Genomic DNA, 13,146 nt, shown 5'->3' with positions numbered 1-13,146 from the left:
GATTTCGCTCATAGGGACATAAGGTTTCGCTTATATGGCATTGTAGGGGTTTCGCTCATGTGTCATGTACATAAGAGCGAAACCATCAACACTATAAATAGGTGATCAATGAGCGAAATCAGGGGTATTGCCTTGTATTCCATACCGAAGTGCTGCCGGTGTGAAGATCGAGCTGTAATCATTGTCAAATCAATACAATCAGTAGATTAAGTGAAGAATTAGCTATTTCTACCTTCGTTTCTTGTTATTCCGCACCTGAAACGAAGTAAAACTCCTCTGAACGACTCGTTCGGGTCGAAACGCGATCCTACAGCTTTGATTCTTCCATAGGCTTGAGCTAGTTGTAAGTGATTCTAAACACTCTCTTGATCTTGTCTAGAGTGGTTAATAAGAGATTTAACGGATAAGAATCATGAACACTTAAGAAGAAAACTTAAAGTCTTGCTAGAATGATGAACTTGATGGATAAAAAGAAACTAATTGTGTAAAATTTGTAAATCTTGTTTTGTTATGGTTATTTTATGTCGTTGAATGCTAGTAGTGGAATGGATCGTCATCTAACCATGCTAGTTCATGTTCATGAAACATGAACTAGTGATATGTTAATTGTGAAAGTTGCAAGATGACGAATCTTTCCACAACATAAACATGAACTTGTGTAAAAATAGTTTTTCTTGTAAAATGGAGTTCTAAACTAGTAGATCTAAAGATTTACAAGTGGTATTTTTGAAGAACCAAGTGAAAGATGCAATCACGTTTAAAAGCCGGATCTTTCATGAAATAAACACATTTTTGTGAACAAACAAGTGCGTAAACACTTGTGTGACAAAAGGTTTTAACAAAGAAATATTTTCATAATTTTTTACTAAGAAATTGTAAAGTTACATGTTCTTTGAAAATAAAGTTTTTAAGAAACCGATTGTTATTTTTAAAGATAGAAAGATCTACTAAAAGTGTTGGAAGATTACTACGTATTTTCACATAACTTACAAGTTCATGTGTTTGGGATTTATACTTGTTTTGGCTAGTTTAATGTTTGAATACTGTTTGTTAATGATGGGAAAATTGTTGATTGAATTTTGAAAAGAAAATGATACGCTAGTAAGCGTGGCCACTTCCAGTTACAAAAGAAACTCTGGCGAAATTTTTCCAGAAAATAACACTTAGAATATTTTCATGACAAGTGTCTATAAATGTATTTTTAACTTACTTTTCCAAATAAATTTCGCCATGATTTTGCTACAAAATTACCAAGTTTCGGAGGTGGGTTTTCGTAAACGAAACTTGTTAAATATATATTTAGAATATATATTTCATAGTAAAACGCTTGTGTGATTTTATGATTTTCTTGTGAACTATATGTATATTATTTTTTTTAGAGTAAAAACATAAAAATACACATGCAACATACTTGGACAAATACAAGAAAATATATTTGCGAAAATATATTATTTGATAGAATAGATAACTTGGACAAGTTATGAACATAAACTGAAGTTTGAATCAAAGATACATAATTCGGGTGCAAAGTGCAAACATACAAGATACTTATAGTAATTTTTGAGAAAATAATATAAGTAAGATACGTAGTTAAAAATATAAAATATTTTTAACACAACAATATCAATTCAAAAGATAGTGACTTGTGCTTGTACGATACAAGTCTAGTGACTAACGATAATAAAACACGTTTAGGTCACGACGCACTATATGTCACACCCCGACCACGCAAAACAACAAAACGTGGCGGAAACGTCGGAGAGTGTTGTAACAAAATCATTGTTTCACAACCATGGAATAAATAATTTTGTTTTATAGAATAAATGAACTCATTGTTTTAATACAATCAAATAAGTACAACTATTATCTTTCAAGTTTTAAGGACGCTAAGGCACGAGTCCATCCTATGTGTAGCATATGTCATCAATCATCACAGAGCAGTACCTGAAACATGTGTAAAAATAGGTACGTCAGCATAAAAATGCCGGCGAGTACATAGGTTTTATTGATTTAGGATTCATGACTTATGAGTTTAAAGAAAAAGGTTTTAAGAAAAGTAGTCATGATCCTTGAAAAAGGTTTTCTTTTATAAATCATTTATAAGAAATCAGATGATATAAAATAATAATACATAGGAAATTAAATAAGTAAATAGAATAAGTTTGTATAAAAATATATTGTTTGAAAAACAATATCTGATAAAAAGGTTTATAGTTTATATAAAAATTATACTTTGATTTAAGAAAGTCGAATAAATAATATATTAGAATATATTTCAGTTCAAAAACCGTTAACCCAAGTGTACTAAATAACGCCACGGTATGTAATGCGATGAAAACACTTATATATAAGAAGTACCATCGGCGTATCTACCATGTTTTCATCATATTACACCCGTCCCGTTATCCAAACACTTAACCAAAACCCAATTGTAAAAAAATAGTATATTAAATATACTCTAGTTGTTAAAAATAAAAATTTTCAGTAGTATATTAAAAGTATACTTTGGATTTATAAATAACATATTAGATTATGTTTTTGGTTTGAAAATAACATATTAAAACTATGCTTTGGATTATGAGAATAACATATCAAAATATGCTTTGGGTTGTAAAAATAACATATTAAACTATGTTTTGGACTGTATAAAGAACATATCAAAATATGCTTTGGGTTGTATAAATAACATATTAAACTATGTTTTGGTTATTAACAAAAATATATATTGGTTTTGTACAATACCACACATGAGAGTATATCAAACTATACTTTTGGGAGTATATCAAAATATACAATAAAAGTGTGATTTATGGATTCAATCAGACCTAGTGCATCAAACTACACCTTTGAGACTATAGGAATACCACGAAGGCAATCCCTATTTGGATGGAGAAACAAATTGGTTTCAGACATTCCATGACAACAGGAATGGGGTGTCAAATCCTATAGCGCTATATCATACTACCAACCGGTCTGGTGAACAAAAATAAGTACTATTCCAACAATTAATTTTATAATCTTTGAAAAATTAGTGTTTAAAACCGTAAATAATCATTCAGTTTGTAAAAAGATAAGTACAAATATGTATAATCAATTATACTTTTGTAAACATGAAAATAACAGATAGGTACACATGCTTCACCCCAAAACAGTTTGAAAACAGTAAAAGAGGGGACTATGTACTCACGTGAGAGTGCTTAGGAGTCTTGAACAACTACCAAGCAAGGCTAGAGGAGCACGGAATCAAACGGCACCTAATATTGATAACTACATAATTAAACCAGACCTGAATCGGAAGATTGGATAGGATGAGGTCTCGTAGACCAAATGAGTGTGGGAACTCATATGATATGGTTTAACAAGGCCTACATACTAAATGGAAACCTAACCTAAGTCCTTTCGACCCATTACGACCCGTTTAGGTAGCTTATGCTACTTTAACGCGTCGTTCGCGTAAAACGCGTTCGGACCGTTTAACTAGTCCTATGACAAGTATTATATGCCTAAACATGCTTAATTATGTTGCATAATCAGTTAAGTGACAAAATTTTGGGTTACATATGCTTAATTACCAATTATGTATGAAAAGGGCATTTTGGTAATTTACCTAAGGCATATAAACTACTTATCATACAACTACCTAAACTAGGTTACCCTAAGATATAACCTCGGAAGGTTATTCCCTATGCAACTATGGTCCCTAAATATGTTTGGTCGGATCCTAATGATCGACCAAACGGGTCGTGTTCGAAAGTCTAAGCGGGTGTTTAGTCCGCTTGACTTACGACTCTACACAAGCACTAAACTAAAAGTGACGAGCTAAACATGTCGAAACATGTTTAACAAAGTTAGAAAACAGGTTTGGTATCAAAACAAACGGTTTTGACACCTAAAAGTAGCTTGGTTACAAAATACGCGAGAATACGCATTCTGGCCGAAGCTACGGCTCGTCACTGAGCCTAGATAACGTGGTAATCAGTAGGTATAGTCATTAGGGACTATAACCATGGTGATTACGCTCACGTTATGAAGTTCAAACGAACTTCGCGTTGACCATAAACTGGTCAAAGCAGAAAGTCAAACGCAGTTTGACTTTAACGAAGAAAACGAAAGAAAAGAACGAAAGAATACTTACAAAAGGTCCCCGCAAGCTTTGATTTCCCAAGTATTCTCAAGTATGAAGTGGCTAGCACTTCAACTTAGAGAAATCTCAGAAAATCAAGTGTGGGTTTTTGCAAGTGAAGGCAATGGGTATTTATAGGAAAACAAGATCCGTTAGGATCGTTTCTTGAATCCCGAGCTTCGATCTGGACCGTACAAGTGCACCCACTGATTTAGAAAACCTTGGGCACCCCTAAACCAGCCCATAGAAGGCTAAAAACCATTTGCACAAGAGGGAAACAGCTGGAACAAGCTGGATTGCAATTTTTGCTGAACTGGGCATCTCACGCGGCCCGCCTAAGGAATGCACAAATTCTCACGCGGGCCGCCTGGGCATAGTTTGACAGATTTGTCAGTTTTGGTCCCTGCAGCTTAGAAACATGCGTTTCGGCCCATTTTTGACACGTTTAAGCCCTGTTAACCTCATTTCAAGGCTCTAAAATGAAGTTAAAGTATTGGGAACTCAAAACATGCTCAAAAATATCTCGGATGTCGGTTCGTTTGGTCGTACGGTTGCGTTGTTCGGTTAATTACGACGGAAGTCGTAACGAACGCAAAAACGACCCAAATTAAGCGACGAATGGATTTTTATTGTGCCAAACACTAAAATAAAATATTCTAATGCTTACATAAATTTTTGGATGTCCGGATATATTCAGAACGTAAGATATGCGCGAAAATGCAAACTTATGCACTTTTTGACGCTTTTAGTCCCTGAATGACCAAAAGTTTATTTTTTTGCGCACCAAACACCTCAAAGCCTATTTCTAAGCTATGTAAAGGATATTTAGGGCATATTTAACTTATGATCTAGTTCCGGAAGGTTTGTTACTATACGAATCGATATAGTTTCGCAGTTTGACACAATTAGTCCCTGCGATCGAACAAACTTGATTTCAACACACCGAATCATCCAAAACTTATTTCTAAGTTATGTGGAGGTTATTTAAGGTATGTTAAGCCTATTTCACTATTCCGGAGTGTTTGTTGTGTTAAACTGGTTATATTTACGCCTCCGAGTGCGTATAACCTTCCAGAAAACGATTTAAGGCTTGAAATCGAACAAGAGTTGATATGTGCAAAAGATACACATATTTTTACAAATCCCAAGTATGAAATACAATATTTCATTGGTTTGGCATTTGCTTGATGGTTGAAGTGACACAGGTGTCACACTATAAGCAAAACCGGTGAAGTTTACGACGCAAGGAACGCAAAGTTGTGAGTTCATGCTCCCCCTTTTCTTTAACTAATTTTGTTTTACACTTCGGGGGTGAAATACATGTTACAAATATTACTATATTTACAAATGGTATGATAACAAGAAGCACACTTGGTGAGAACGAGTACCAAGTGTGAAGAGATATAAGAATACAAGAAACGCACTTGGTGAGAACGAGTACCAAGTATGATGCGAAATGATACGAGAAATCGTGTCACGAATAGGGTACCATAAGCACCATTAATCGTGTATATACTAAGACCGCAGAACAAGAGGTTAGATCTAATGGGTTTCAGGGCAGCCCCACTCTTGGTGACGACTAGAACCAAGTAGTGTTTTTGTGTCTCAGTCGTGAATCGACTACAGAAAAATGCCTATGGTTTGGTGACTTCCTATGTCGTGTCACAGGTTAATGGCTTTGCAACCCATTAACACTTGATACATATAGAAATACTTGACTTATACACGAATACATGTTTTAAACAAAATACATACCATGTTTTTCATACATAGTATACAAACGTTCGATACAAAAACTGCATGAATTCACGCCAACATTATGTTGACGTTTTCCAAAACTCACATGTATTTCAGGTAGCTAAAGGTGGATGTGCGCGCGGTCCTACTCATGCTTATGGATGTCGTTTATGTTCTATTTAAATAAAGTTGTAAACTTTTAAGACAATGTTTTATGCTATCGTCGCGATGTAGACGCTAAACTTGGGTTTTCAAATTATGAATGGTTGGTATTTGAAGTTATTTTTATGAGCATGTAGTATGTTTACCCTTCGTATGCAATGAGAACCTTTCATGATCACACCTCGTGTTTCCGCCGCAAAAAGGGGTGTGACAGATTGGTATCAAGGCTGCGATTGTAGTGAACCAGGATTCCTTCTCGAGTCTAGTCTACAATCTGTAGGATCCTTTCACGAAAATGATTTTTCAAAGAGTTTTCATTGCATAAAACTTCCCGCGACATCCACTGCCTGAAACTGTTTACATGAGTCTAGAAAAGACACTACGAGACTTAGGGTGCACAGGAGTAGCACTTTCCTTTAACTGAGAAATTACTTGCAATTATGTGTGATAATTGATATTTACACATGCTAGAAGTAGAATGTCACAAGTATACGTGACTTTACCTGGAAACAATGGCCCATCTGAAGGAAGAAATACGAGGATGAAACGAACTGTGCGGACTGTGCAAGGAGTTACGTAATTATGGATGCATACATAATTATGGAATTCAGTGCACAGAAACCACAGCAAGTCTTGTCACGTATAGATTCCCTCACTGCAAGCCCACCAAATACTCTGCTAGAGTAATAATTGTTTGATGTCATTTAGGTGGTATATGCCTGCGTATCTATATACTACTATTATGACAATGTCGAACAAATACCTAACCCTATTGTGATACGTTCTGTCAGAACATGGCGCCAAGAAGAGTTGTGAACACTCTGTCACACCCTAGCTTTGCGGAAGCGTGGTTAATTTGGTGTGACTTCTTAATACTATAGCTTAACCATAACAAAGCTATATGAATTAAATCATGCAAGATCATCCCTTCGATTAAGTTTAAAACCAAAATACAATAACATTGTTTTAACGGAAAAACACCCTAACAACCATAACATTGTTCAACAAACATTACAAACTCAAACATAACATAAACATGGCTTAAGGACTGTGACTTGTCCAGGAAAGAGTCACATTCCCTAAACCCGGATGACCTCGTACTAGTGCAGCGGGAAAACGTGCCATACCGTGCCAGATCCTTTAATTCCCTGAAATACATGTAAGTTGAAAAATCAACAATAATGTTGAGCGAGTTCAAGTGTAAGTGAGTGAATAAACCTTTGTTTGTATAAAAATCCTGGTATGTAGCAAATAAGGAAAAAGAGATCACCAATGGTTTGCAAGGCCATTGATGTCACACCCCGACCACGTAGAACATACAAAACGTGGCGGAAACGTCGGGGAGTGTTGTAACAGAATCAATTGTTTCAAATCCATGGCAAATGAAGTTTCGTTTTATAAATCAAACATGAAAGTTTACATTGTCTAAACAAGAATCAAAGTGTACATAACATAAATTAACTAGTTCTTGTCTCGTTTTAAGTCACTAAGGCACAGGTCCGCCTAAGTATGTCTTGATAAGTCCTATGCATCATCTCCTGAAAACACATGTGAAAATAGGTACGTCAGCATAAAAATGCCTGTGAGATACATTGGTTTTGTGAAAACGGAATTCATGACTTGAGTTTGAGAAAATGTTTAGTCATGAACCTCGTATTTTGCTTTGTCTTGTAAATCATTTGAAAAATGGTAAGATCAAATGATATGTATAAATAAGAGAACAATGCATGGTTAACTGAATAACCATGTAAAAAGAGTTTGTATAAGATATGTTGTTTGTAAATCAATGTCTTGTGAAAAGCGTGTTATTTGTATAAAATATTCTATGTCTCAAATTGAAATGATTCAAATAACGCTACGATATGTAATACCATACAAACACTTATATATAGGAAGTACCAGCGGCGTATCCACCATGCTTGTATCATATTATACACGCCTCGTTACTTAATCACTTACTCAAACCAAACCATCAAGATGAAATGTTTAACAACGGTAGAAATGTTCATGTATAGTCAAATGTCTATTGTCAAATGTAATTCATGTCAACGGATACAACTGGTTTACATGGTTCAATGGTTACAGACGGTTCATGAAATCAAAGGGGTAAGACGGTTCACATAGTCAAATGGTTACAACGGTTCAAAATGTATGATAATGTGTTCATATGCTGGATGAGCATATGCAACAGAAATGCAATGTGAAACAATGTACCACGTATGCACATAATGGGCGTACGTAGCATGAAATGTATTGTAGAGTACAACGGTTCAAAATGAAGTATAATGTGTTCATATGCTGGATGAGCATATGCAACAGAAATGCAATGTGAAACAATGTACTACGTATGCACACAATGGGCGTACGTAGCATGAAATGTATTGTAGAGTACAACGGTTCAAAATGTAGAATAATGTGTTCATATGCTGGATGAGCATATGCAACAGATATGCAATGTGAAATAATGTACTAAGTACGCACACAATGGGCATACATAGCATAAACGCAATGAAATCATGTACTATATATGTACTATCGAACATAGCAGTATATGATGTGAAAACCGGAAAGCATGAAAGTAGCAAGTAGGCACATGTGTTTCACCCCAAAACAGTTTGGAAAAACAGTAAAAGAGGGGTTCAATGTACTCACCTGAGATTGCTTTGAGTTCCTTGTATAATAACCAGATAATGCTAAAGATCACGGAATACCAACGGCACCTAATAGGTAGCTTATGTTAATATACCGGACCAAATCGGAAGGATCGGACAGTACACGGGTTCGAAAACCAAACGAGTACGGAGACTCGTGTAATATGGTTTAACAAAGCCTACATACTAAAATGAAACTTAACCTAAGTGCTTACGGTCCATCACGACCCGTTGAGGTAGCTTATGCCACCCTAACGCGTCATTCGCGTAGAACGCGTATGGAACGCCTAACATTGCGACCACAAGGTATAACCTCGGAAGGTTATAGCTATGGTCACCTAATATGTTTGGTCGGATCCTAAAGATCGACCAAATGGGTCGGGTTCGAAAGTATAAGCGATGGTTTAGATCGCTTACCTTACGACCCTATATAAGCACTATACTAAACGTGACGAGCTAAGCATGTTAGAACATGCTTAACTAAGTTTAGAAAACAGGTTTGGCATCAAAACAAACGGCTTTGATGCTCACGAGTAGTTTGGTTACAAAATACGCAAGAATGCGCATTTTGGCCGAAACTACGACTCGTCACTGAGCCTAGATAACGGGGTAATCAGTAGGTATGGTCACTACGGACCATAACCATCGTGATCACGCTCACGTTATGAAGTTCCATGAACTTCGCATCGACCATAAGCTGGTCAATGCAGAAAGTCAACAAAACGTTGACTTTCGGACTCGAAAAGCGAATAAAAGAGCGAAAGAAGACTTACGGAGGGTCCCCGAGTGCTAATCTAGATCAAATAGCTCAGGTATGAAACAGTGGTTCCAACTTAGAGCTTTAGATCTGATTCTTGTGGGTTTTTACACAAAGGGGGGGGTATTTATAGGAAAAGTGGAACCGTTAGGATCGTTTATCGAATATCGTGCCGCGATCTCGAGCGTACACTTGTCAAATTCTTGTGGTAAGTCAGAAATTGCCCCTTGGCTCTTGATTAGGTGAAAGGGCATTGCCTCTTGATCGAACGAAAGGCCAACTGCATTAAATAGATACATTGAATCTGTCTGACAGTCTCACGCGCCCCGCGTAAGGATTTGGTAAATCCTTACGCGCCCCGCCTAAGGTTCCCAGATCAGAATTTACAATTTTGGTCCCTGCACTTCAGAAACACGTATTTTGGCCCATTTTTGGCACGTTTAAGCCCCGTTAACCTCATTTCAAGGCTCTAAGATGAAGTTAAAGTGTAGGGGACTTGAAATATGCTCAAAAATATTCCGGATGTCGGTTCGTTTGGCCGTACGATCGCGATGTTCGCTTAATTACGACGGAATGCGCATAAGCGCGAAAGACGATCCAAATGACGCGACGAATGGATTTTTCTCATGCCAAACACTAAGGCATAATATAAGGATGCTTACATAAATTTTTGGATGTCCGGATGTATTCAGAACGTAAGTTATGCGCGAAAGTGCAAACTTGTGCACTTTTTGACACTTTTAGTCCCTGAATGATCCAAAAGTTTGTTTTAGCATACCAAACACCTCAAAGCCTATTTCTAAGCTATGTAAAGGATATTTAGGGTATGTTTAACTTATGGACATGTTCCGGAATGTTCGTTACAGTTCAAATTGGCATACTTTCGCAGTTTGTCAAGTTTAGTCCCTGTAAGCGAATTAACTTGTTTTTGCTATACCAAAGCCTTCAAAACTTATTTCTATGTTATGTAAAGGTTATTTAAGGTATGTTGAGTATATGTTGATGTTCCGGAGTATTTGTCGCATTAAACCGAGTACGTTTACGCACCAGTTTGCGTATAATGCTCTAGAAAGCAATGTAGAGTTTGAAATTGAACAATAATTGATATGTGCAAAACATACACATATTTATACAAGATCCCAAGTATGAAATACAATATTTCATCGGCTTGGTATTTGTTTGATGGTCGCGGTGACACAGGTGTCACAGTCTCCCCTACTTTAGGAAATTTCGTCCCGAAATTTATTTGTAGGAGTCTATTTGTGACTTTGCCAAATAACCACCAGCGATATGCAAGGCAATATCCTGTCATTTCCTTAACGGTCATTCCTCAGAAACGAATATGAACAGACGGAGTCATTTTCCTCAACGAGTATTCTTCAGAAATGGAAATGACGGAATAAGCAAACGGATGTTCATTTCCTCAACGGATAAATCTTCAGAAACGAAAATGAACAGACGGAGTCATCTTCAACGGTTGCTTCCTCAGAGTTGGAAATGAAAGATTACACAACAGATATTCATTTCTCCAATGGATAAATCGTCAGAAACGAAAATGAACTAACGGAGTCATCTTCAACGGTTGCTTCCTCAGAGTTGGAAATGAAGGATTTCACAACGGATATTCATTTTCCCCAACGGATAAATCGTCAGAAACGAAAATGAACTAACGGAGTCATTTTCAACGGTTGCTTCATCAGAGTTGGAAATGAAGGATTTCACAACGGATATTCATTTCCCCAACGGATAAATCGTCAGAAACGAAAATGAACTAACGGAGTCATTTTCAACGGTTGCTTCATCAGAGTTGGAAATGAAGGATTTCACAACGGATATTCATTTCCCCAACGGATAAATCGTCAGAAACGAAAATGAACTAACGGAGTCATTTTCAACGGTTGCTTCATCAGAGTTGGAAATGAAGGATTACACAACGGATATTCATCTCCTCAACGGATAAATCTTCAGAAACGAAAATGAACTAAACGGAATCATTTTCAACGGTTGCTTCATCAGAGTTGGAAATGAAGGATTACACAACGGATATTCATTCCCTCAACGGATAAATCTTCAGAAACGAAAATGAACTAAACGGAATCATTTTCAACGGTTGCTTCATCAGAGTTGGAAATGAAGGATTACAACGAATATTCATTCCCTCAACGGATAAATCTTCTGAAACGAAAATGAACTAAACGGAATCATTTTCAACGGTTGCTTCATCGGAGTTGGAAATGAATAGGGTTAACTCTAGACACATGACAGAACTTGCTGTGATTTCTGTGCACTAAATTCCATAATTATGTATGCATCCATAATTACATAATCCCTTGCACAGTCCGCACAGTTTGTTTTGTAATGTTTTGGGGAAGGATATCAAACTTGTGATGAGGGTGACTAGACTTCCATCGGTTCCTTTTAATTAGATCGACAGGGGATCTTCTTAGTTAGGCCACCAAAGAGTCCTTTCAGCTATATCATCACATGATATCCTTATCCAGATTTTTGGATGAATCTGTTTAACTAGACCACTCAAGGGTCTAATTATGAAGTAGTACTTTATAATCCGAGGGACTTAACTATAACATAGAAGTCCATTGAGGATTTTAAGTAATACCCCTGGGTATCCTACGATGAATCTCTTGTACAAGGATATGTAAGATTCTACGAGTATTTGGATAGCATAATTTGGATCACACAACAACACATAAGGGAACACATAAGCACGAAGTCACATACTTGTTTAACTTGATCATAATTTGTTTTTAACTTGTTATTGATCGAATACGGATATGGAAACCAATCGACGGGTCTCAATGTTCACTGGAATCTATCTGAGAAGATAGGAAGATCTCCCAAAATTTGATTTTTTGATTACAAGGAATCACCACATTCGAATTAAGGTATACAACAATTAAGGACTTACGGGAAATCCTTAGGTACCCTATTAAGGATTTATAGTGGTGCTTTGGGTATTCGTCATGTGTTGTAACCTGCGCCTTGTACTTCGTTTCCTTAGAATAAACGGGTACTTAGAAATTTCGTGGAAGACGCAAGAGATCATAAGATGGGGGAAATTTTGGGGGTAGTTTGTTCTCCAAGGAATACGGTTTCTCGATTGTCGGTATTGTAAGGGATATGTCGTTTATGCATGCAACCACAGCAATACATTGTAATGTAAATAAAAGATTTATTTATAAACAATGATAACAACTGTTTCTTGGACTTTGACAACAAAAGAAAATAATACATAAGACATGATTATTTCCAAACGATGTTGTCTTCTAGTCAGTCGGATGCTCATCCCTGTGCTGGATTTGCATTAGCAAGCTTTGGGCAATTTCTTCGGAAATGACCCATCTCGCCACAGTTGAAACAAGGGCCTGGTAGAAAACGACCTTGAGCAGGATTGTTGCCAGCTTGGTTTGGCGCAGCTGCAGCTGTGCAGACTCTTGCTGTGTGGCCTATAAGTCCACAAGTTTGGCATTTGCGGCATTGTACATTGGCATGATGATGGAGGCCACATTGGTTGCACAAAGGTGCAGTTCCATTGTATGGTTTTCTAGCATGGGGTTGAGCTGGTTGGTTGGGGACGGCTTGACCATTGAGAGCGACCATGGCGAAGTTCTGAGAAGCCTTTCGCTTCTTTGACTTCTTAGGAGATTCAGTCTGTTCATCCATGGTCTTTGATTCCTCGATTGGCTTCTTGTCACCCT

The sequence above is a fragment of the Helianthus annuus genome, chromosome 12 (assembly GCF_002127325.2).
Source record: "Helianthus annuus cultivar XRQ/B chromosome 12, HanXRQr2.0-SUNRISE, whole genome shotgun sequence".
Taxonomy (NCBI): Eukaryota; Viridiplantae; Streptophyta; class Magnoliopsida; order Asterales; family Asteraceae; genus Helianthus; species Helianthus annuus.
Note: the sequence above shows the minus strand (reverse complement) of the source record.